Source organism: Periplaneta americana, chromosome 8 (genome assembly GCF_040183065.1).
Source record: "Periplaneta americana isolate PAMFEO1 chromosome 8, P.americana_PAMFEO1_priV1, whole genome shotgun sequence".
NCBI classification, from domain to species: Eukaryota; Metazoa; Arthropoda; class Insecta; order Blattodea; family Blattidae; genus Periplaneta; species Periplaneta americana.
Genome location: NC_091124.1, coordinates 129,810,426 through 129,838,150, shown reverse-complemented (window position 1 = coordinate 129,838,150; position 27,725 = coordinate 129,810,426). Strand labels below are relative to the sequence as shown.

The 27,725-nt window shown below is 38.3% G+C and overlaps 1 protein-coding gene across 4 annotated transcripts in view; it reads right to left on the bottom strand.

The window, feature by feature from the left end:
- LOC138705039 (GPALPP motifs-containing protein 1) overlaps positions 1 to 27,725 on the bottom strand; it is a 72,310-nt gene that overhangs the window by 33,793 nt on the left and 10,792 nt on the right. The window contains exon 1 of one of the 4 annotated variants that reach the window (XM_069833605.1): positions 13,299 to 13,437. The exons of 2 other annotated variants lie outside the window; for them this stretch is intronic. The gene's annotated coding sequence lies outside the window, so the exon portion shown is untranslated. Of the gene's footprint in view, positions 1 to 13,163; positions 13,188 to 13,298; positions 13,438 to 27,725 lie in introns of those variants that run through there. One more of the 4 variants, XM_069833607.1, reaches the window with a different exon arrangement.

The following is a 27,725-nucleotide window of genomic DNA, read 5'->3' as shown; positions in this document are numbered from 1 at the left end:
TTTAGACTGAAATACTTAGTTAATAATTCTAACACCACGTAACCAGTATCAATTCCTTTTTCATGATTGCACTCTTCAACACCATAAATTACAATGTTATTAATTCTACTATCATCTTCCCATTTTTTAACTATAGATTTTAACACCACCTGCTCTTGGATAACCTCCTTTAACTTCTTTTCCACTTCAGTGTACCTGTTTACTAATGTATCTATATCACTTGCTACTTTGTTTAGTAGAACACTTGTCTTTAGTCTGTCTTCTCTCGTTTCTTTCATATAGTCTATCCATTCTCTTTGAAACACTTCATCACTGAAGACTCTTCCTTCTGTATCTCCAGGACCAGGGTTTAACTCCACATTTCCAATAATCAGTAGAACTGATAAAACAGCCGCGGCCACAAATGTGTTGATTCTATCCGACACTATAGCATATTCACCTTTTGAACATCTGCAACACTGCCCTGCATTGAAGCACCCGATTCGCGCCCTGTAAGAATTTAGGTCGTCACCCATACCTTCTTCACACGCTAACCTACTTGCATATGCTGCTTACTACACAACCATTCTCTATGACTGCACTTTGTGAACTGAAATGCACCTTTCAACATGAATTCGAACACTGGCAACGCTGTAAGTAGTTTCGACTTCTTCAGCTGTTAATTTACCATCATGCAGATACGGTGGAGTAACAACAATGATCCCTTTATCGGAGAGGTTTGTTATTATTCCGGGAAAACCTTACTTCATCACCACCTTCTAATAAAGTCAATAATCCGCAATCAGTTGTTATGGATGTGTCACTCGATCTGTCTCGGTAGCATTTAGATTTGAAGGCCAACATCTGATCCACGTTGGGTGGCTGTTCCACTTCTGAACAATTAATTGTCACTCTACATTTTTCAATATTGCAGTCATTGTTTCCTGAATACTTTCTCTGCTAGGCCAAAACCCAAAATTACAGTAACCATTGTGGATGTCAACAACATTAAAGTGGCAATAAAAATACATTATAATTATAATTGTACGATTAACTTCGAACATCACCCTCATAGCAGAATACGACAATCCAGTTTTCATTTTAATTGGAAAATATGAGTAGACGATTTTCTTTACTAATCTTACTCTTGGACAGAATTTTTCGAAAGCTTTCGATGTGAAATTCACTAATAAAAATGGCAAAAAAGAATGTCACTCCCATTAAGTCTGGCAGTGCTGTCTCATATTTTATTGTAGAATAATTTCGGAAACTTTGCATTTCATTAAACATATCATCTGTTCCTGAACGCTTGTCATAACATTTCTTATGTGACTTCAGTTCGGCATGTAATGGAATAGACACTTGAGTAGACAATTCACACAATTCAATTGTGAAAGAAAAACAAAATCACTAAGAATGGTTTCATTTACTTTTGCCTGTATGGCTACTTCATTTTTCGAAATAACACTTGTTGAGCATTCGCCTTCCATAACACTTAAATTTTCATCTTTTCTTCTTCTTTATGCATCTCTTTCGTATCTTTCCGGAGCTAGTTGAGATGAGGCAGTCTTTTTCTTGTAATCTTTTATAAAAATACTGGGAACGGTATGCTAGTTTTGGGGGTGTTCTGATCTCGTTCCCAATAAAATGAATACCGCAAATTCTGCTGCGGGTGTTGGTTTCCAACATGAACCATCAGCACTTGAAATCAAGAATTAAATATCAATATGAATACATTTAAAAATAAGTATATTATTATTTATTGTTGCTAATATTATACACAATATATATGTAAAGAACTCAGTAATTATGTACTTTTTGAAATTTAAATGATAAATTCCTGTCGTTGTTAACTTAATGGTTATTTATAAACATAATACTATATACATTCTATTTTTTATATCAGGCCTAGTATATAATAATACTATGATTACAAGCGGTGTAGCCTTATTTACTTTCGTCTGCGTACTGCATGGATCCACAATTAGCGTTGTTGCACTTCAGTTTTCTGTTTTGGGAATGAATAAAAAAAATATTGGTTGGTGTGTTCCTATAAGCATTACTACACTCAAGAACACAGCAATTTGCATTACCTTTCCGCTTTTTAGGATCATCCATATTTCTAATCATTTAACCTGAGATGTTAAGTATATTCATAATATGCTTCAAGCACAACTCTATCACTGCTGTCCCGCAGTTAGTAACAACAGTCACCACCAGAGGAGCTTGCACGGTGCCTATACCTCCTCTCGATTTGCCAACCATTGCTGATGTCTTACCTCAGCCAGATGTGCCAGTAAATTCTCCACAAATTAATGAGGATCAAATTAAGGCAGATGACAGGCCAAGCAAATGAAGAACAATGCGCTATAATTACTAAAATTATGAACTTTGTGAACACATTTTCAACTTAGTATGGAATACTGAAATAATCCCAAAAGACTGGCTCATAGGAATTCTATGCCCACTACATAAAAGTGGAGATCAATTAGTATGTGCAAATTTTAGAGGCATTACTTTGTTAAATACAGTGTACAAAACGTTGTCTAATATCTTATACTACAGGCTTCGTCCTTATGTAGAGAACTTATTGGGGGACTATCAAACAGGGTTTTGCACCGGAAAATCTACAATTAACCAGATTTTTATTTTACGACAAATTTTAGAAAAAATGAAGGAATTTTGTATCCCAATTCATCTGCTTTTTATCGATTTTAAGTGTGCCTATGATAGTATTAATAGGTAAGGGCTCTACGTGGCAATGGATGAATTGAATATCCCAACTAAATTAATTAGAATGATTAAATTGCTAATAAGTAACACATACAACCAAGTTAAAATACAGAACCTAACATCGAAACCATTCCAAATACACAATGGAGTTCGTCAAGGAGATGCATTAGCATGCCTCCTATTCAATATTGCATTGGAAAGTGTCGTCAGGAAGTTTGAAGTGCAAACACGGAGCAACATTTTTTATAAATCCACACAAATATTGGCATTTGCGGATGACATTGTCATTATTGGCAGATCCATGAAATATGTAAAGGAAGTGTTCCTTTCCTTGGAACAGGCTGGAAAAGAAATAGGCCTCATCATCAACGAGAGGAAAACAAAATATATGTTGGCAGATAATGGAAGGATAGGTGACAAAATAGACAGCCTGCAGATATCAGGTTATAATTTTGAGAAAGTTGACAACTTTACATATTTAGGATCAGTGGTCACTAGCGATAATAACATGTCCAAAGAAATCTCTAATCGATTAATGAAAGCAAACAGAGCATATTTCGGCTTGAAATATCACTTTAGTTCGCATGCTCTATCCAGGAAAGTAAAAGTTATTCTTTACAAAACATTAGTGAGACCAGTTTTGACATATGCGGCAGAAACGTGGTCAATCTCCAAAAACGATGAAAAAAGATTGGAGATTTTCGAAAGAAAGATTCTGTGAAGGATCTATGGCCCAACATTTGAGGAAGGTCTCTGGAGGAGGAGATGCAACTATGAATTATATAGACTTCTAGGAGAGCCAAATATAATCAATACAGTTAAAACTAGCAGATTGAGGTGGGCAGGACATGCAATACGCGTGGACCCAAGTGAACCTTGCAAAAAAATTGTAATAACAAATCCGGGAGGTCAGAGAAGACGAGGTCGACCGCACTTGCGGTGGATTGATGGAGTAGAAGAGGATGCCAGAAAGTTAGAGTGCAAGAATTGGAAGGCTGCTACACAAGATAGAGATGGATGGCGACAATTACTAAGGGAGGCCCAGGCCCACCAAGGGCTGTAGCGCCAATGATGATGATGATGATGAACTTTGTACAAAAAATAATGGAAGTATCAGTAATGCATATTTTACTGATGGCCCAGTTGGTACTAAGAAAATCTTTGCTTACCAATGAGTCACAATTACACAAATTTGGGACTAAATGTAATTTCTGTTGCATAGACTGTATTGCAGCATTGTTTCTACCTCAAGACCATACTGTACACAGTCGATTCAAATTGCCTAAATTTACATGAGGGTTCTTTTATCAGGTGTAAAAGTTAACAGCAAAGAGGCTTCTCATATTCGTTCAGCAAAGGTAATGATCAGAGATGAAGCATTTATGGTTATAATAAGGAAAATTATATTACAATTTCAGTCAACAACTTATCAGATTGGTACAAAAATAAGTTTTGTTACACTAATCACATTATAATTCTTGTTGTATCCATGAATATTTTCGATTTTACAAGAAATCATCATCAGATGGAAAAGCAATGATTATTTCTTGTAAAATCGAAAATATTCGTGGATACAAACAAAAATTGTAATGTGATTATTGTAAAAAAACTTGTTTTTGTACCAGTCTGATAAGTTGTTGACTGAAATTGTAATATAATTTTCCTTATTATATTATTTAACTTATCTGAACTTTAACTTCAACATGACTTTTAAATTTATGGCTAATATGTATGCGTTAATGTGTATAAATCGGATTGAGAGCAACCACTGTCCAAAATTTCGTACGGTTCTCTCCTTTGTGGTCAATATTCAAAATACTTAAATTTAGTAAAAATATGAGAGTAAAGCCAAAGGAATGTGACTTTGTTAACTTTTTACTACAAACTAGTAATGGCAGATACCCCCATGTTGATCATGAAAAACTAGCGTTAGTAGATTTACCACTTCCATAATTTCTGAAAATGATATGATTGAAATATACTGAAATGAAGTAACTGTACACTGAAGGATATATCACGTTCAAAACAAAAATTGCTAATTAAATACTAAAAGTGAACATTGTAACGAAATTAATGGCATGGTTTTATACCTTATTTCAAGAGCAACAAGGAATTCATCAGTGTGAATAACTCAATTACTGAAGATGAGAACAAACATTTGCAGTTTCCAAGTGAATTACTACATAGCTTACAAGCAAACATTCTGATGGGGGCATGTTAATAATGTCAAAAGAAGTGCTTATACAAATTTTGGCCACTCGACTGCAATTACAAGGCCATCCAGAAAGTGATTTTCCCTTGGGCCATTTACAGAAAAAAAGCACAACTGCATGGAAAGATTTATTGAAACAGATACGGCAATTGTTGTGCTATTTGTCAACATGTCCCCACTGGAATTGAGACATTTGTCACACCATGGGATCAATTTTTGTATTCTTCTGTCGTAGAAGTCAGCCGCCTGGGATCAGAACCATCATTTGACAGCCGTCTGCACTCTCTGTCGATCCCAGGATATGACAAATGTCTCAATTCCAGTGGGAAATATGTTGAAAAATAGCTCAACAATTGATGTGTCTGTTTCAATAAATTTTCCCAATGAAATTGTGTTTTCTTTCTGTTAACAGCCCCTGGTGAACTTATTTTTTTACAGCCCTTGTATAAGTACTTCTATTGACATTATTAACATGGTGAAAGAAAAAAAAATTAACTTTTTTATCTGCCCCATAAGAATGTTTGCTTGTTAGATATGAGTGGACTGCTGCCTCATATTTTACAATTGAAAGAAGGTTCCATTGTGTTGTTATCGAGAAATCTTAATGTTACACAAGTCTGTTGAATGGCGCTCGACTTATAGTTCCGCAAAATTTATGATAATGGTTTAGATCTGGGCATTATTACTGGCGCAAATGTTGTCCAAAGAATACTACTTCCCTAGATTGACCTATCACCATCAGATTCTTTATTTGCCATTTTCGTTCAAAAGAAGACAACTTCCTGTACATTTGGCTATTTGTATAATGATCAATAAAGCTCTAGGCCAGACATTAGATTCAGTAGGCAATTTACTGGAACCTGTATTCAATCATGGACAAATTTATGTCGCATTATTCCAAGCAAAATCTTGAAAGACTTGGAAGGGCAGATGCACAGCAAATTTCGTATGGAAAGCAGTTCTATTGGTTTGTACAAATGAATGCTGCAGAGCAGCACTGGTTCTCTAATAAATAATAAAATATAAGCCCATACAGCATCACTGGGCAAAGAAGGATTCGTGAATCCCTGTGATTCATGACCTTCAAGCAGTGTAGATATACTGTCCGCAGAGCATACCTCCCTCCTGTATGTACATTCAAGCGGCAGCAGTGGTGGAGCAATAGCTGTGTCTAAACCTTCCATTTCCAAAAAGCGGAGATTTCTGGTGGAATGTGAAGAAGAGTTCTTCTATTGTAAAAAAGATAGTGTAAAATGCCTAATTTATAATAAGCTATTATATTTTTTTCATAAATTGTCCTATTATTATTCTTGTAATCTTCATCTTACGATGTTTGGTGACATATACACGTCCGTTGATGTGACATATTAATGAATTTAAATACTATTATAGTCACAATCATGCTATGGTATGAAAGAAAAATTTCACAACCTCGAGTGGGAATCGAACCTGCGACTTCCTGTTCTCCTGTTGTAAAGTTTCTTTCAAGCCATAAGCAGTGCTGACTAGATCAGACGCTATGGACAGTACCCTATAACAGAGTCGCCAGTATGAAAGGATAATTCCAAGCCTTTGGCGTGAGATGAACTCGATAGTTCAGTGGTAGAGCGCCTGACAGGAGAACAGGAAGTCGCAGGTTCGATTCCCGCTCGAGGTTGTGAAATTTTTCTTTCATACCATAGCATGATTGTGACTATAATAGTATTTAAATTCAATATTTTTCTTCTCTATGTTAATATTATATTATGTAATTTCATTATAGCTGTAATTTTATTTTTAGTTCCTATTTTATTTTATTTGTATACAGTATTCCTCTTATAGTCTATTAATATTATATCTGAACTGCGACTGAACGTGAGTGCTGCTGATTCGGTTCTCAAATTTTATTAATATTATTGTATCCTCTTTTTTATATTAATGTATTATTTTATTTCTATTTCTAATGTTGTAATTATATTCTGTAGTCTGATGTATTATTCTGAATGATATGTTCTGTATTATTATATAAATACACTGTTCTAAAAATAGAAAAAAATAAAATTTAAAATGAATTCAGTTGCAGATTGTGCTATTTCAAGGACATGGAGAATGGTCTTGCAGTGTTTGTCAACCCTTTTTCTGTAGATGTAACCAGTGCAAGAATTAACTTGCAATGTGAACTTACTGACCTACAAACAGATTTAGTAATGAAAATCAACTGCAAAGATTTAGTGGGTAGGAATTTATTTGCACAATTGTGTAAATATAAGCGTCTGAGAGATTTTACTGCCTATCTTACAGAAATATTTAGCTCCACATATGTTTGTGAACATATCTTTTCTAGAATGAACACTGCTAAACCGAAAACAAGATCCTCTCTTTCAGATGATTATTTTTTGGCACAGCTGCGTATAGCTGTTACAGACTTTACTCCACATTTTGAATGTAACTATAGACAAAGGTTCAGATCAAGAGATTAATTTTCCTACTTCTGTTTTGTATTATTTATGTTTGTGCAAGGGGAAATTCAAATACCAATTCAACAAACCACAGTAAACTTGTGTTTGTATGTAATAAATGACAATTCCCATTGTACGTAATAAATGACAGTTCACTAGTGTGCAATGTTATATTGCCTATATTGATTTACTTTGAATGAATTGTATCTGTTTTTCTGTACCTTGTATGTTTATTGCTTTAATTTTGCTCACCAGTGTAGTAGAGAGGGAAATTAATGTTCTAGTCTCTCAGACATTCACTATAATACTAATCCATCACTGCATACGAGAAACAGTCAAGACTTCAGTTTTGTAATTAAAGATCTCACTGTTATCTGGATTGCGTTCACTATGGATTCAGTGCAAATTGTTTTCTGCTGCTATAAAGTGTAAAACTACCTTATTATAAAACTGAAAATTAAAGGGCTTCCACCGCTTCCATTAACAGACCAGTGGGACTACATGGTTTTGGGTTATTGTTTAGGCAATGTAAATTTTATTTTGGGTATAAAATAAACACAAATTTAGGAGAGATCAATCTTTATTCCTTGATGTTCCTATATTAAGTTATTAGTAGGACCTGAAATTCATGCATTTGCATACTTTTTCCTGGAAGGTATTGCTATATGCTTACATATTATCTATACCAGTTATCAATTTTTGAGTTTATTAAGCATGATTTTATGTTACATGTAAGTGCATATTTTCGCCATTTTTATAAGCACATAATATGTTCAATACTTTAAGACCAATAAAGCATATTTACAAGATTTTTTTCCCTCATGAAAGCAAAAGCAGGAAGCTGCATGGGAGATAGAATGTGTGAATCACCAAGATGAAATACACTCAAACATCGCATGCTAAGGTCATGACCTGCATGTCTCCACAAAATAAAAGGTAAAAAGGTAAAGGTATCCCGGTCCACGCCTGTGGAGTAATGGTTAGCACGTCTAGCCGCGAAACCAGATGGCCCGGGTTCGATTCCCGGTCGGGGCAAGTTACCTGGTTGAGGTTTTTTCCGGGGTTTTCCCTCAACCCAATACGAGCAAGTGCTGGGTAACTTACGGTGTTGGACCCCGGACTCATTTCACCGGCATTATCACCTTCATCTCATTGAGACGCAAAATAACCAAAGCTGTTGATAAAGCGTCGTAAAATAACCTAATAAAAATAAAGTAAAGGTATCCCTGTCACACACCATGAAGGCACTTGGGGGCATGGAGGTAGAGCTCCATGCTTTATATGACCTCGGCACTAGAATGAGGTGGTGTGGTCGGCACCATGCTCTGACCGCCTTTTACCCCTGGGACAGACCCGGTATTCAATTTTTATAGGAGGCTGAGTGAACCTCGGGGCCATTCTGGAAGTTTGGCAACGAAAAAAATCCCGTCACCACTTGGGATCGAACCCCGAACCTTCCAGTCCGTAGCCAGCTGCTCTGCCAACTGAGCTATGTCTCCATAAAGAAAAGTTTTTAAAATACACATCGAAGAGTTGAGTTCATCATGTCCATCACTAAAAATCGTGCATTAGTTTTGTTTATGAGCATTATTTTTAAGATAGTAAAATAATACTGAAAAAGAATGAGTTGGATTGCTGGGTTGCCCATGGTTATTTCATGACAGCTAAGGAATCACTTGACTGCAGCCCTTAATTATTGAAGAACAAAGTCTCACTTGACTGCAGCCCTTAATTATTGAAGAACAAAGTCTTCATAAGATCTCTAAAAGATATGAAAACACGTAGGTGTTTCTTAGATATTTTAAATTAAATTCTTGTTTGGCTGTCTCAGCTGTCATGTCCATCACTAAAAATCGTGCATTAGTTTTGTTTATGAGCATTATTTTTAAGATAGTAAAATAATACTTTAGATTCATTGTATCACTGACAGAGACCATGTAATGGTATGTTTCGTATTTCAATTGGCATCGTTTATATTTTGACAGACAGTGTGACAGTGTGACATGTTTATTTGTGATGGACGTGACACTATGTACAGCAAGCCTGGGATCACTGAAGAAACAAAACAAGTAATCCATGATTATTATCTGAAAAACATCTGTGTTCAGTTAGAAGGCAAGCAAGAAGTTAAGTCATTAAGTCCATATAGAATCCTGTAACAGTGAAACATAATCTTCATCAGAAGAAATACATTATGTTCACTGTCAAACACCACTTTGAAGTTTTTAACCAGGAAACAGGAATAACTGTAAGAAAAGTCTTGTCCACACCTGTGGAGTAATGTTAGCACGTCTGACTGCGAAACCAGGTGGCCCAGGTTCGAATCCTAGTCAGGGCAAGTTACCTGGTTGAGGTTTTTTTCCAGAGTTTTCCCTCAACCCAATATAAGCAAATGCTAGGTAACTTTCGGTGCTGGACCCCAGACTCATTTAAGCGGCATTATCACCTTCATTTCATTCAAATGCTAAATAACCTGAGATGTTGATACAGCACCATAAAATAACCCAATTAAAAAAAATATCATATTTCAATCAGCTTCATCCACAATATGTGCTGCCCGTTTCACAATGTATGTGTATATGTATGTCAGTATCATCCTAATTTGACTGTGCAAAGAAGGAAATTAAAGGAATCTCAGTTATTTTTATCAGTAAAGAATCAATATTGGAAAATCAACAAATACTCTCTGAGCTATGATCCACTATGTCAGATGTACCAAAGATTCAATCCAGGAACTTTTTCTGACCATAACCACATCATTTGTTGAAAGGAAAAACAGCTGCATCGGAAACTATTATGTGTGACATAAAGAAAGACATCAAGCCAAAATGTTCAAGATACCGGTACCAACATGGAGGGAGTAAGAATATGGAGTCAGCCTTAGCCTGCCAGCTTGCGGCCAGTTTTCTGGAAAGCCGTCTGCTAGGATCCCCTCCTACTACACGCTGTGCTTGCATTGCACAGAAGGAGGAGAACGTGTATTTAAATACTTTACAGACATAATTCTTATATATCCAGTGTGTATTAGAATGTCAAATATTCATACCAATTATATTAATGTATAAGCGTGTTATTTACAAACAAGATGAGCTTTTGTGTTGCTTTTGATTGCAGCAACAGGACATCAAGAAAGAGTGCAAAACAGAAAGAAAAAGCAAAAGTGTAATTTCACATGTAAGTTGACTATAGGTTTATTATGTAAAATATAATACAAATTAACTGTAGGCTAATATAAAGAAAGTGTTATTTTACTCGTACATTGTAGGTTGTAACATTTTTTTTTAGGAACAATAATATGAAACAAATAGTAGGTTAGGCTTAAATGGTATATAGGTTATGTTGTAGATGAATTAATTAATATTAGAAGATTGTTATGTGTTTATTTTTTGCGTTCACGTATTCTGTATTTCAGTGTACTATTGTAGGCTTTAAATAATAGGCCTAACAGTTGCTATAACTTTAAAGGGCATATCACTCATATTTCAGATTCCCCAAAAATGAGTACGTCGTAATTTGTGGGTTAAGGCTTGTCGGCGAGAATTTTGGACACCTTCAGGAAGAAGTGTCTTGTGTTCAGAACATTTCACACCAGGTGTTTGATCGCACTTCTCACAGTTTAATCCGTTTGAAACCTAAGGCTGTAACAACAATTTTTCCGGCTTTTCCACACTACTTACAGAAGGTAACAGGCCTAATAATAAGAGCTTACCAATATTTGGGGACAGTTAAAATAAGATTATCTTAATTATTTAATTTTTCAAATTTCAGACCCTAAAAGTACCGTACGTAAACCACCAGCATTTCATCAGAAAGTAAATCATGAAAATGAAAATAACGTGATTAGTGAAGCACAACCAGAACAGGTATGGCTATGAGTTGCAGTAATACCGGTACTTACTAATATTAGGAAGCAACAAAATTTGATAATAATGATATTATTGTTAATTTACCCATGCATAGGCCTACTAATGACATTGGTAAAAGTATGCTACTGGCATTTTAACAGACTTGAAATAATTTTTGGTGGCCTATAATATGCCTAGGCCTATAGGGCCTATGTCTCTAACTATTATAGAGTTATTATAATTATTTTTTTTTTGGTCTTACCACTAATTACCTGGGCTAGTTTGAAAATTATTTACAAGATAGACAATCCTGTGTTAGACTTGGAAATTCTTACTCTGATCCTTATATTACTTTATGGGGAGTTCCACAGGGTTCCACTTTGGGGCCTCTACTATTTTTATTATTTATAGATGACATCTGTAAAAGAATAAGTTCTAACTGCCTTTTATTTGCCGATGATCTTAAAATATTTCGCAAAATAAATAGTCTGGCAGACTGTATAACTTTGCAAAATGATATAAATGCTATTGAGATATGGTCTGCTGATAATGGAATGAAAATTAATGAATCGAAAACTTTTGTCATTTCCTTCTCTAGTAAAACCACTTCTCTTAAATTTTAATTACACTCTTAATAATATCAACATAATAAGGAAACACTATATTAAAGACCTGGGAGTTCCACTCGATACCAAATTACATTTTCATAATCATGTGCAATATATTTAAAATCAATCCATTAGAATGCTCGGACTTATAAGGTCTATAACTTATTCTTTTTCTACTCCAGCTACTCTTGTAATTCTATACTATACATTAATCAGGTCTAAACTAGAATATGCATCTGTTACCTGGAATTCTATTACTTCTACTGATTCGGGTAAATTGGAAATCATCCAAAGAAAATTTATGTCCCTATGTGCTGTTAGGTTTTTACCAAATTCATCTGTTTTCAATTATGAGCGTACTTGTAAATATTTTAACTTTTCTAGCCTTTATGCTAGACGTCTTGAACTTGACTAGTTATTCTTTTGTAAGGCCTTAAAGGGTGATATTGATTGTGGATCCTTCACAAGCAACATCTACCTTCGGGCCCCTTCAACTGGTTTAAGATTTCAAAACATTTTTTATACCTATAAGCCAAAATCTCTCTCTCTCTCCAGTTGTCAGATGCATGAAAGCTGCCAATTTACATTATATTAATTCAGATCCGTTTAATGTATAGTTTGTTGTTTGGTTATTCTTATATTAAGCACTAGTGGCTTGTGCAGCAAATGCTCCAAACTAAGTTCATTAGACGTTCAAATAAACATCTTTCAGATTTATTTTCAATGAAGAATAGGCTCCTTGCCTTTTTGATAGTTATTTGCTTCCATAATAATGAAACATACTCCCTCTGAATGGATTTTTTAGGCCAAATACTTTTTCTTGAACCAATCCAACTTCAGTTTTTTAGTTTCAACGCGAAAACGCAAGTATCAATGTCAGGACGATAGCAATAGCTATTTCAGGTCATTGTGGATTGTAGGCAAAAGTTAAAAAAAAAAAGTCAGGTTTGCTAAGCTTTCGAACAATAGCATTTTCGTATAGCTGCTGCATGTAGAACTTGAAATGTAGAGCGTAAAATCATTTTATCCTACTAAGAGATCATGCTGAAATTTTCTAGGCCTCTTATTTTATCAGTAAGTAATACTTTTTGATCTTTCCTTAGGAACTGTAATTTTTGCGCTCTCTCGAGCCAATACTGAAGACAATGACACATATCAATATCTACACTACACCGCCATTCAGTAGGCCTATATGAAAATGACCCAACCCCACTGGGTTAATAAGTATAAAAATATTTGATTTTTGATAACAATATTATTATCTTACTTAACTTTTGTAGTTATATATAGCAGCCACTCAGTAATAGAAATGAAGATCTAAATTAAGATATTCTCTACATTTACTTACATAACCTCAAAACGTTTCACTTTCATGTCATCAATATAGCATCAATATTAAGTACAATTAATGAAAAAACAGATGCATCATGATATTAACTATAATACTATTTAATTTATAATGGTAATAATGTCATCAAACCACCTCAAGTTTCGTAGATTTGAATATCCAATACACAGCTGTATTCAGAAAATTATACACCGCAGAATCAGTTTTTAATAAGAAACTGAATTGAGCTCTAAATATGTCGGCAATCCTGCAGGTCATGGCCTTCGTGTAATAGCCTATTGTTTATTGTAATGTGTGTTTTGTTCTGAAATTCAATCAAGACGGCCGTGATTGAATAAAATAATTCTCAAAACTGACAACAGATGGATTTTGGAAAATAGGAAAATGATGTAGGAAAATTGACATTTTACTGAAAACTACTACTTTTCCGAAAAACTTTGGATGCCAGGCATGAAAATGAGGGCTCACTCATTAAAATCCGTTCAGCTGTTTTCCCGTAATTTCCATTACCAGTTCAAATTATATATATATATATATATATATATATATATATATATATATATATATTCATTTCAACTTCATTGGTTTGTATCAACGAGTTAGAAAGAGAAGTCTATAGAGTGGCCATGTTGTCCTGTACAGCGCTCTTTGCGGTGCCACGCGAAACACGGCAGATCTGAGCTAAGCGCCCACCTTTGTAAAAATTCGTCTGCTTACAATGTTGTATAACGGAGGTAAGAAGTACAAAAATACGAAGAAAAAACGTGCCTGTTGTGTGTGCTGCATATAACTGCAATGTCAAAAGGAAAAAGACAACTGATATATCATATTTCATGTAAATTTTATGAAGTTAAGTCCATAGTTTTGTTAATTATCAGCATTTTTTTTTTCATGCATAAATGTGTAACAACGCCCGGCATACACAAAATAAATGGTTCACGGTAATGTACTTAAACTAAATACGGATAAAACCAATACAATTCCGTTTCAGTCCCAGTGAAAAGAAATAGCAATACAATATTAAAACTGTATTTCGACACCGGCATCCTTTATTTCTGCTCCTTCTGTCCTTACTGCTTATACAAGAAGACGATGAGCTGTAGCTTATAAGAAGTACGCCTATTTCGAAGACAAACAATTAATCAAATAAATGGTTCACTAGTAATAAAGTTAAACTAAATACGGATAAAACCGCTACAATTCCGTTTCAAACCTAGTAATAGCAATCAAATATTAAAATTGTATTTCGACACTCGCATCCAAAATAACGCAAAACTCTGGGGTAGGTCGTATTGTTAGTATTTTGACTGGAAGGACATGAAAGAACATAATTGAGCACCCACGTGCAATAATGGGGTAAGTATGAATATATTTCGTAACTACTTACCTCATTATTGTACGTGGGTGCTCAATTATACACTAATAATTATCTGTGGTGCCACGGCCCTTGAAAGGCTCAGACAGACCAGCCGGTTGTTGGCCTCACGTTCACATTTCGATAATAATTATACTTTACTGTAACAAAAAAACTGAAAGCTTGTTTTGTCATGTTTCACCCACGTTACAAGCTTGGAGGTAAAGGTTGTTTACTACAGATAGGGCCCACTTTCATTCTATATCTTATGGTATAGTAAATAGTTTTGCAACGTATAGAGACTGGGAAAACAATTTAATAAAATCATCCGAATCATACTCGTTCATTTTATAGGCAATCTTGCAGGTCGCATTTAAAAGAACCTAGGAATATTAACATTTTCTTCAGTATATTTGCTAGGACTTCTTGTCATACTACATGACAATTTTGCTTAGGTTATTCTTTTAAGCATTCCTTCTAGGAATAGCTCAAGTGTTTTAAATTTAGCGTACATAAGTTTAGATTAAGTTCCTAGCACGTATTTGACGAAATACTTGGTTTTTCCAATTCAGTTTAACTGATTTATGCAAACGAAATTAAGAAAGCTGACGATTCTAATGTCAGTTATCACCACGCCCACTTTGTTTTGGGCGCATAAGTTCATTACCGACGGTCGTTCAATTTTCTTCAAACATGGCGGCGCAATGACCACTCTATATCTTTCTCTTTCTAACTCGTTGGTTTGTGTTGTTTTTAGCTTTTCTGTATCATGTATTTTTGTAATTATCTATTCATTTTGTCATTATTGTTTATTTGTATTTGTCTCTAATTTTAGTAATAATTATTTATATGCACTGTTTTTGTTATCCATTCATTTCGTCATTATTGTTTATTTGCATTTGTCTGTAATTTTAATAATTATTTGTATGCACTAGTTGAAACAGAGCTTCCGGGCTAAGATGCCGTGGTCTACTGGTGCTGACGTTACCAGACGTTTCGTCTACTTCTACGGCAGACATCTTCAGTGGTTAGGGATCTTCGGTCGAAGTCTTCTGCTCGGGATACCTGTAGCAACTGATGACCTGACTCGAAAAATCGAAGGAGAATTGGGAGGAAAATTTAAAAGGTACGCAAAACGTGTCCTTGCAAGGGGTTGGGGGCTGTACAAAACTAAATATGTGAGCTCCAAGCCTGTTGGCCACTAGTCTCACTCCGGGTTACGCTGCTCCCCTGAAGGAGCTCTAGAAAATTTTGAAGGGGAAGCCGAAATTGGACGTAACCTCTCAGGTACCACATACGCGAGGGGGGCTGGGATTGATCAATTGATCACTGAACGGGGCGAGGTGGAGTTGGCTGGTGTTTGCCGTTAGGATGGCAAGACGCCGTCATCTGTTGTTCGATGACAAAGCAGGTGAAGGCCGTCGGAAGAAGCGCCGTGAAATCTAAGCTGCAATTTGAGAGGTCCCTGTCCTTTCAATTTGCGACTTATTGAGTGACCTCGTATGTTTAATAGACTATTAATATTATCTGAACTAGGGCATACATAATTTATAATAAAGGTGGAGTATATATGGGGAAGGGCATATAGGTCCGTGGCCCATTTCTTATAGGGCTCATCCCGACATTTGTCTTACGCCTGAGGAAAACCACGGAATACCTTAGGCAGGATGAGTTGTCTCATATAAGAGACTAGCCAATTTGGCTATTATGTAGGAGGTCATGAGCCTTGTTGATTTGTCTCAATTTCGAGACCAGCCATTTGGCTATATGATGGCTCAATTGCGAAGAGGGGGGAGAGATGTAATTGTTAATTAGGGAGATTCATGGGGATATGAGTGCAGGTCCGTGGCCCATTTCTTTTAGGGCTCATCCCGACATTTGTCTTAGCGCCTTAGGAAAACCACGGAAAAACCTTAGGCAGGATGAGTTGTCTCAATATCAGAGACTAGCCAGTTGGCGCTTAGGTTGAATGACTCTATGAATCGATGGATATATACTAGCCAATTGGCTTTATTAGATTTCCATCGATCAACAATGTAGAAATGTTATGGAGGGATTTTGTTTAGCCCAGTTAAGACAAGGTCATTTTACAGCGGTTGCACTATCCAAGGAGTCTCATGGAGTTGAGTCGTGGCTACCAAAACCTGGGAGTAACGCCAGCCTCCCTGTCCTCCTGTCTCAATAGTATAGCTAATGGACCTGTCTGGTGTCTACGCCGTAACCTAGGATCATACTGGCCGAGGCCAGATATGAGCGGGTTGGGGTTAGCACGAGCTTCCGCATACAGGTTCCTAGCCAGTCGAGCAATGAACTCGTCTATGGTTGGCAACTCTAGTTCATCATGGAACTTTCTTCTCGAGGCGACTCGGGGGAGATGGGTAATGAGTCGAATCACCTGGTTTTGGACAACTTGGAGTTTACGGAGATGGGACACTGCCGCAAACCCCCATGCGGGTGCGGCATAGGTAATGACAGAGCGAATGAGGGCCTTATACATGGTAAGTCCTACCCTCAGGTTGTCAGGAGTTAAGGCCGCCAGAATGGGATAGTGTCTAACTATCAGCCCGTTGGCCTTACGAAGAAGGGATTGGATGTGATCTCGGAAGTTGAGATGAGAGTCCATAATGATCCCTAAATATTTAATTTGGTTCATCCACGGCATTTCTCGTCCGAAAAGTGTGGGTGGTGGTGGTATGTCTTCGAGCCTCGCTCTTAGTGAAAAGAGTATGGCCTGACATTTCTCTACATTGACCTTGATTCTCCAGTCGTGGAACCACGGCTGGAGGTGATCTAAGATCGACTGTAATCTACGGGACGCTAATCTATAGGTTTTGCCCATCGCCAAGAGGGCAGTGTCGTCTGCATAGATATACAGATGACTACTTCTGCCGTGGATATAGCGAAACGGGAGGTCATTAATGAATATATTGAAAAGTATGGGCCCGATAATGGAACCCTGTGGGACTCCTGCGTGAATTTCACGGGGGGTGGAGAAACTAGTGCCTACACGGGTTTTGAATGTACGGCCTCGGAGGTAGTTAGAAATGAGGCGTATCATTCCATCTGGGACTCCCATGCCCAGTAACTTAACGAGGAGTCCCTCATGCCAAACCTTGTCGAATGCTCGCTCGATGTCCAGGTAAGCTGCAGCTACTACACGCTTCGTGCTCATAGCCCAGGTAATGTCCTCCGTCATGCGGAGTGCCTGGAGTGTAGTGGAACGACCAGGGTGAAAACCGAATTGCTCGTTCCTGATTTGGGGCAATACTACTTCAGTGAGGCGTCTATGTATGACCCGCTCCGCCAGTTTGCTGAGACAACTGAGGAGACTAATAGGCCTATAGTTGCTTGGATTCGTCTTATCCTTTCCGGGCTTTGGAAAGAGAACTACGTGAGCTTCTTTCCAGGGAATGGGATAGTGACCGGAAGCCAAGATGTTATTAATTATCTCTGCTATGCGCTTCATAGCTGACCTTGGGAGATGCTGCAATATAATTCCTTGGATACCGTCGGCTCCTGCGGCCTTATGAGGGCCGAGGCGACGAATGAAATGGGCGACCTCGTGGGTGTTCGTAGGTCGTATCCCATTTTCCGGCTCCCTGCTAAGGAGGTCTCGAACCGATTCCTCAACAGCTCTGATATGGGGCAAGTTTAAATTTTGTTCCACGGGTTGAAAAGTGGTCTCTAGAACGTCTGCCATTGCGGTAGCCTTCTCCTCAGGAGTAAAGGCCGTGACATCTGGACCGACTACTAATGGGTGAATAGATTGAGACGGATTGGACAGAGCTCGAGATACACGCCAGACATCTGACATGTTTCTGCTGTCCATCGTCTCAACCTTGGATTTCCAAGCATCCACGACCGTCTCGTGGACCGCCTCACTGATCCGCCTGCGCAAGCGGTTCATTTCTATTCTATGTTGATCTAACCTAGTACGCTTCCACAATGTTATTGCTCTATTGCGGGCGATCTTTAGGTCTCTAATATAGGCTGGGAGCTGCATCCGTCCCGGTTGTGAAGACCGTTTCGGTATTGCAGCAACCATTGCCTTCTTTATGCACTCCGTCAGGTCGCTAACTGACCTATCTATCCCTGCCGGAGTGACTTCAGGGGGGAGTGGTGGAAGCGTAGCGGCTACCTGGTCTTGAAAGAACACCCAGTCTGCCGCCTTGTAGTTGAATTTCTCAGCGGTTGGGGAGAGTTCGACTGGGTGCATGATCTCCATTATCACCGGTAGGTGGTCGGACGGAAGATCATCCAGGGTTGTTAGTCTCGCTCTAGTTGTGAGACCTTTCACCAGAGCGATGTCTAATATGTCAGGCAGTTGATTTGCAGCATCCGGTACGTGTGTGGGTTCCCTAGGGGCCATCACGACGTATCCGTTTCCTGTAGAATTAAGAAAAAGCCTATCGCCCTGCCGATTGGGGCGTTGACAGTTCCAGCTAGCGTGCTTCGCATTGAGGTCGCCGGCGACTACGAATCTATCGGATAGACTTGTCACTATATCTAAATCGCGTTCATCTAGTATGCCCGGAGGACTGTAGGCAGCCATAAGCAGAAAGGGGAGTCTGCCTATGTAGGCTCTAATAGCCACTGCCTCTAATGCCGCTAGCTGGGGAAGGAGATACTCACAGTGCGCGATCGTAGAACGAACGAACACCGCTACACCTCCGCCTCTTCTACCCGCTCTATCTTGTCTATAGACTTTAAACCCCGCGCATCTTAAATTTACTTGGGGTGTCAGGAACGTTTCTGTTATAAATGCAACGTCTATATTATTAGCGTCTAGGAAAGCCCTGAACTCATGTCTATCATGTCTAAGGCCCCTGGCGTTCCATATACACATCCTAGCAACTCCGTCACTTCGTCTGGCCATTGAGAGAAACGAGGGAGGTTAGGAGCTTAAATATCTCCGGGAGGGCAGACATAGGATTCTCCATAAGGAGAACTATCACTCTGGTTAATCCTTCTAGGATTGGGGCGAGCGGGAGGTTAGGGTTTGCTAATTGCAACGCCTCGGCAAAGTGCTGAACTTGGTCCAAGGTCGCGCCTTGACCGGTCGGGCCTTTCGAAGTGCTTGCAATAGCTTCCTGCTGAGCCGGTGGGACAGGGGCGGAGATGGACTCTACCGTGGTAGCCTTGGTGGCTTTTCTGCTGCCCCTGTTGCGCTTAGGGCGCTGAGAAAGGGGTCCTACATTATTGGCAGCAGTTTGGGGGGCTGTCGCTGCCACGGTGGACTACAGAGGCGCGGCAACGGGCACTTCCAAAAGCGAAGGGGTGGTCGCCTGCTGCTGCTGCGTTTGCTGCTGCTGTTGGTGGACCGGCCCGAGTTCCGTGCGTCGCTCCGCACGGGGCCCCTGCACAGGGGCGCGAGCCTGTGGCTGCGGCTGCTGTTCTCGGAACAGCTGCTGCTGCCTCGCAGCTCGCTCCACACGCTGCTGCCGGAGCCACTCGTATTGGAGCGTCCGCTGTTCCTCGAGCTCTGCCCTCCTCCGTCGGGCAACCCTGCTCGTTCCTTCCGTGGCATCTCTAACCTGTAGTGCCACGGGACACCCTCCATAATTGGCGGTGTGAGCGCCAGTACAGAGTGCGCATGTAGCGGGGACATCGTGCGGCTTGCGACAATCTTTAGTCTTATGGGAGCGTGCACAAGCTCGACACATAGGCTGCGCTTTGCAGCTAGCCTGCGTGTGGTAGTACCACTGGCAGTTGCTGCACTGAGGCGGGCGCTTGCTGGGGACGTAGTCCTCAACTGTTACCCTCATCAGGCAGCACTGACGCAAGGCTCTCATTCTATCCCGGGTTTCGGGGGAGTTCTCCACATCGACAATGACCATTGGGAGTTTGGCCTTTGTCCTTGATGAGTGCATCCTCGTCACTCGCCGGACGATTATGCTTTGGAATTCCAGGTCGCCCTGGATGTCCTCATCTGTGTGAATATCTATTCCTCTTAGAACGAATCGCAGAGGCTTGTCGTTCTTGGGGCGCAGCAAGTTGTACGCTACTCCCCGTTCGGTCAGGAACCTGCAAAGATTTGCGTAGTCCCTTTCGCAAACAGTTTTCACGGCCGTCCCGCCGCGCGCCCTGTACGAGCATAAGCCCAAAGGTTCGTATTCGGCCTTGAACTCTAAGTTCAGTCGGCCCAGCGAGTCAGTGAAGGCTGGCGTAATAATAACGGGTGGGATATCACCACGTCGCCTAGTGAGGGCAGTCTCAACATCATCTTCCTCGTCCTCACTCTCCGACACGTGAGTACGAGCTATACTATTGAGACAGGAGTACAGTGAGGCTTGCGTTACTCCCAGGTTTTGGTAGCCACGACTCAACTCCATGAGACTCCTTGGATAGTGCAACCGCTGTAAAATGACCTTGTCTTAACTGGGCTAAACAAAATCCCTCCATAACATATCTACATTGTTGATCGATGGAAATCTTATAAAGCCAATTGGCTAGTATATATCCATCGATTCATAGAGTCATTCAACCTAAGAGCCAACTGGCTAGTCTCTGATATTGAGACAACTCATCCTGCCTAAGGTTTTTCCGTGGTTTTCCTAAGGCGCTAAGACAAATGTCGGGATGAGCCCTAAAAGAAATGGGCCACGGACCTGCATTCATATCCCCATGAATCTCCCTAATTAACAATTACATCTCTCCCCCCTCTTCGCAATTGAGCCATCATATAGCCAGATGGCTGGTCTCGAAATTGAGACAAATCAACAAGGCTCATGACCTCCTACATAATAGCCAAATTGGCTAGTCTCTTATATGAGACAACTCATCCTGCCTAAGGTATTCCGTGGTTTTCCTCAGGCGTAAGACAAATGTCGGGATGAGCCCTATAAGAAATGGGCCACGGACCTATATGCCCTTCCCCATATATACTCCACCTTTATTATAAATTATGTATGCCCTAGTTCAGATAATATTAATAGTCTATTAAACATACGAGGTCACTCAATAAGTCGCAAATTGAAAGGACAGGGACCTCTCAAATTTCAGCTTAGATTTCACGGCGCTTCTTCCGACGGCCTTCACCTGCTTTGTCATTGAACAACAGATGACGGCGTCTTGCCATCCTAACGGCAAACACCAGCCAACTCCTCCCCGCCCCGTTCCGTGATCAATTGATCAATCTCAGCCCCCCTCGCGTATGTGGTACCTAAGAGGTTACGTCCAATTTCGGCTTCCCCTTCAAAATTTTCTAGAGCTCCTTCAGGGGAGCAGCGTAACCCGGAGTGAGACTAGTGGCCAACAGGCTTGGAGCTCACATATTTAGTTTTGTACAGCCCCCAACCCCTTGCAAGGACGCGTTTTGCGTACCTTTTAAATTTTCCTCCCAATTCTCCTTCGATTTTTCGATTTTTTTCGAGTCAGGTCATCAGTTGCTACAGGTATCCCGAGCAGAAGACTTCGACCGAGGATCCCTAACCACTGAAGATGTCTGCCGTAGAAGTAGACGAAACGTCTGGTAACGTCAGCACCAGTAGACCACGGCATCTTAGCCCGGAAGCTCTGTTTCAACTAGACACCGGCCGTGAAAGCCTGCATGCTAAGATTTGTATGCACTGTTTGGTTATTCCTTGTAAACTGTAAATCTTGTGCTGAACTGTTATTGGCCCCAGGCTTTGTACAGCACAATAAATATTAGTTAGTAAGTAAGTAAATAAATAAATAGTAAATAAATAAATTATTATTATTACTATTATTATTATTATTATTATTATTATTATTATTATTATTATTATTATTATGTGACACATTCCTATGCTGTGAAGCAGAACTCAATTACAGTGAATTCCGCTAATGCGGACTTCACTAGGTAGTTAGAATTCGCGATAATTCGGACAACTCTTTTTTATGCAAGACACTTTGAGATTAATTACATATATAATAATATATGTAATTGAATTTATGGACTATAATAGTTCGGAGGCCGAGACGTAGATGGGAGGATAATATCTGCAGTGCTTGGGAAAAATGACATAAGTCAATTTCCACAAACCTTTTTTGATAATTTATTGACAACTTACACTGTTTTATGTCGATTGGATTTTTTTTTTTTCTGTATGAATTATTGTAATGGGAGGAATACTTATGTATTTTTTTCCAAGTGAACAGATGTTCCGTAAGTTGTCAATAAATTATCAAAAAAGGTTTGTGGAAACTGACTTGTGTCACTTTTCCCGAGCACTACAGATATAAGAATGGATTTGAGGGGTGTGGGACATGATGATAGAGACTGGATTAATCTTGCTCAAGATAGGGACCGATGAGTTCCTTAAAAGCCATTTGTAAGTAAGTAAATCTGAACTATTAGAAATTACACACTAAAACAAACGTGTCTTGATGTACATAGAGAACAGCAGAGCAAACAGACGCAGACAACACTCACCTACCACTTTCTTTAAATCACAGTATGAAAATTCCAAAGCTAGTACTTCCTTATTGGCTTAGACTAAAGAACTTCAAACTCATGCTTATGTTAATGTTTTATATTCAGTATGTTTGTAAAATAGAATGACTAAACACTAAGTTAGTAATTAAACAGCTATACAGTGTCATTGCATTTTCGAAATACTCCTGTTCCAATAAATTCTCTATAATTCGGGCTTTTGTTAATTCATACTGGATTTGCCTCCAATTGGTCCGAAGTAATGAGAATCTACTGTATTTAAGATGTTCTATTTGTGAATTACTAATTAGTAATTATTTATTATAGGACAATAGTGATGGGATACATCTCTCTACAATGATTATGGAATCCAATAAAAATGAGACATCCCACAAAAAAATGATATTTACAAGCACATCTGTTTCCCCAAGTAAACTTGTGCAGTCACCTAGGGAAGTTGTACTAGAGAAAATTGCAGAACTGAAACTCAAACAAAGGAAAAAAGTTAAAAGGCTCCAGGAAGCTAAGCGAAGACTGCAAAAGAAAGTTGCAACTTTAAAAAATGTTGTACAATCACTCAAATCGCAACATTTCAGCGAGGAAAACATTAACATTCTAAACAGTATAGCAGGTCCACATACAGGAATCTTAAAACGCAGATTAAATAACAACAGAAAGTATTCGCCAGCATTAAGAGCATTTGCTTTAACTCTTCATTTTTATTCTCCGAAGGCTTATCGTTATGTCAGAGGTCAATTTGATACTTGCCTACCTTATCCAAGTACTATTTCTAAGCGATATGGAAGTGTACACGGTGCACCTGGTTCTTCTAATGAAGTTGTAAATTTCATAGAACAGCAGGTGTCTCAATCTAATCATCCTGTTTATGCATCTTTAATGTTTGATGAGGTAACACTAAGACAGCAGGTTGAGTATGATGGTAAGTCCTTCCATGGATATGCAGAATATGGTGATGCTAGTAATGCCATTGACAAAAGTGATGTAATAGCCAAAGAAGCTCCAGTGTTCATGTTAGTAGCAATTAATGGATCTTGGAAAGTTCCTATGGGTTACTTTTTATTCAATGGTTGTAATCCTGAACAGAAAGCAAATCTTGTTTTACAAGCACTTAGTTTACTCCATTTTCCTGGCTTGGAAGTCATGAGTGTTACAAATGATGGGCTTGCTGCTAATTTATCAATGGCTACTATTTTAGGGTGCAAGTTTGATTTGCCTTATATGGAACCCACTTTCATCATCCCATTAGCAAGAAACCTGCGTATTTTTTCCCTGATCCCAGTCATATGATAAAACTTGTGAGAAATGCGTTTGCATCTTTAAAGTGCTTGTATATAAAGGATGGAGAGGAAATTTCATGGAGTTTTTAGAGCAACTTCATTGTCTTCAGGAGCAAGCTAACATCATCACATATTAACTTTGGAAATCAGAAAATGAAGGTAAAATTGGCTAGTCAATTATTCAGTAATTCAATTGCAGATGCTTTAATATTTTGTAAAGATTCACTGCAATTGTCAGGTTTTCAAAATTGCTCTGCAACTGTGCAGTTTGTGAAGATTTTCAATGATCTTTTTGATATCTTTAATTCACGGCGTTTGAGTCAGAATGGATTGGAAAAAAGTGTAAATGAAAATAATAGGTCAGATGTAGAAAGAATATTGTTTGAAATAAAGAATTACATCCTTGGTCTTAGGACCAGCAGGAATGGAACACTGCTAATTAACACAGCGAAAAAGATTGGATTCTTAAGGCCTAAGGGTTCATAATTGAAGGGTACACGGGAAAAATGATCAAGGTCCATCAAAAATCGAAATTGAGTTAATAATGCTATCTTATAGTGGAAAAGAAGTACTATCATGTGGTCTAGCTAGTAATAAGAAATCATCGTTCTTGACATTTCACTACGTCAATTTCTATTAAATACACACATAACAAAGTATTAAGTGCTTAAACTTTAAAATTCGTTTTTCTCGAAACTTTCTAAAATGGACCTTGATCATTATTCCCGTGTACCCTTCAATTTGTATTAATAATTTGTTAAAGTTAATAGCAAACTTTTCCAATATGGAACTATTGTATCTACCATTGTATAAGGTTTCCCAGGATCATCTAGAAATGTTTTTTTTTTTCAATTGTGAGGGCATGCGGTGGATGCAATAATAACCCGACTTGTAGGCAGTTCAAAACAATTTTCAAGAAGCTGCTTATGCTTCAGGATACTAAGGCTGCTTCAACTGGAAATTGTATCCCATGGAAAATTTGAGTATCTTACGCATAACTTCCTCTGTGCCCCCTGAATCTGTTATTAACTTAGGTGTGTCGGATAGAGAAAATGTTAGTACAGAAAGTGAACTATTTATCAGAGATTGATTCTGTGATCCATGACCACTCATATTTGGGGCAACTAAATTATAATATTCTTAGTGAATTTAGTTGCAATATTGTTTGTTATATAGCAGGTTCTGTAGTGAGGCATTTAAAAGCAAAATTGAAATGCAATCATTGTATAGAATGCCTCACTTCCCAGAACATTGATTATGCAGATTTGATATATGTTAAAAACAAAAGAGGCCTATTGTTTCCTTCAAAAGGAGTTCTTCGAGTCTGCTTTACCACAGAGAAAGTGATAAGGGCAGCTCTTAAACAAAGTGGTGGCCATTTCATGAGGAAGAAGTTCAATGGAGACTATTTGACAAGTCTCGTGATGCAAGAATTTACGTATTGGGGAAGCAAATAATATGTTTAAATTGACATGATTCCTTACAAGAACCACTGCAAACACATTCTGTGCATTTAATGAAGGCCATATCATTGAAATACGTGAATATTCGTCTTTTTTATATCTGCAAAAAATCTGTGGATAGGGTATTTCAATAAGAAATGTAGCAAATAAAACTGTACTATTCAAGGGACAGTAAAATTTGTGTCGTAGCATTAAAGCTTCGAGATAATTACTGATGTTTATACTACAGTAAAATTTTGTTTTTATGGGAGTCTGAAGAAAGAAAAATAACTGAAATGGCATTTATTTACATATGAAATAGCATTAATAGTTAACAACATGTGGTTATTTAAAAAAAAAAAAAAAAAAAAAAAACTAGGCTAGTTACAAACAAATTTTCTCTCTCTTCCACTCATTGGAGTTCAAAAACCAATCAGCAACCTTCTCATCATATCAGGTTGATTCAAATTGTCAAAATATTTTCAGTTTGCAAGGATGTTAGGATAATTGTATTCAGTACAGTCACAGCTTTGGACTTGAATTCTCATTGTTTAAAATGTTCTACTTCTTCCCTCTGCACATAGGCCTACGTCTCTTCCCTCTCGAAATTGATTCTCTCACTGGCGCATAACCAATTTACTGAAGCTACTTAGCTACCACGTGCGGAGACAAGAATGGGCAGCTTCGAATTTCCAAGAGGGCCACATCTTAACAATGAACACATATTTAAACCGTATTTGAGTGATTATAATAGGCTACACACATTTGTTTTTACAAAATGTTGTCTTGAAAACTGGGATGCGTATTAATTCATACTCAAACACTCTGACTCTAACAAATTAAAATTAACGCTCTATTTATGTTACGAGATATAGTGGGAAACAGCTGACAGAAACGGCGCGTCTTTAATTAAGCCAAAATATTTACAAATAATTACTGACGAAAGAGTAGCATGACATTAGTTATTGTCAATCAATGTTCTGACAACCCTGTTCACCAGAAGTTCGAGTTCTGATACTGCAAATGAGGATGAATGTGATGTATAGCTAGTGGTAAGGCAGTGCCTTTATTTAACCTGTCTTGATATAATTTTAAACTTGAGGGGTTTCTAGCACAGGTGTGTATTGTATTTTAGGATAAATAAATTAGCGCATGTATTATATTCAGTGGCGTTCTTACATTTTCACGGAAAACCTAAATTTGAGAAAAATTTAATTAGAGCGATTAAATTAATATGTTGTTGTTGTTGTTGTTTTCTAATGCCAAGCGTTTGGCAATAAAGTCATTTGACCTCTTGCACTCCAATATTTTTCAAAGATATTATCATGACCAGCCACTGAAGCACAGATTTTGAGGTGTTCCGAATCTATTTCTTAGTTTGAGTTGCACAACGGGCAGTTAGGGGACTGATATATTCCAATTCTATGCAGGTGTTTGGCCAAACAATCATGGCCTGTTGCCAATCTAAATGCAGCTACAGACGATTTTCGTGGTAAATCGGGAATTAACTGTGGATTTTGATGCAGAGAGTTCCATTTTTTCCCTTGGGATTGAGTTATCAAATTTTGTTTGTTGAAGTCTAAGTATGTAGATTTAATAAATCTCTTCACAGAGTAATACGTAGATTTAGCAACAGGTCTGTAAGTAGCAGTGCTGCCCTTCTTTGCTAAAGCATCCACATTCTTGTTTCCCAGGATTCCACAATGGAATGGTATCCATTGGAATACAATTTTTTTATTGAGTGATATTAATTGAGAGAGCATTTTAGTTATTTCTGCTGTTTGAGATAAAGGTGTGTGTTTAGAGACGATTGATAGAATAGCTGCTTTGGAGTCTGACAATATAACTGCATTCCTAAATTTATTGATGTGGCATAGAAGATTCCTGAGACATTCACTTATTGCAATGATTTCACCATCAAAACTTTGTTGTTCCATATCCAAGAGATCTATAAAGTGAGAAGAGACAGCACGTAACACCTGCACGAGCACCTTGTTCTCTGGAGATCAAGGATCCGTCGGTGTATAAATGAAGCCAGTTTTGTGGAGGGTACCTAATATTATTTGTCTCTAA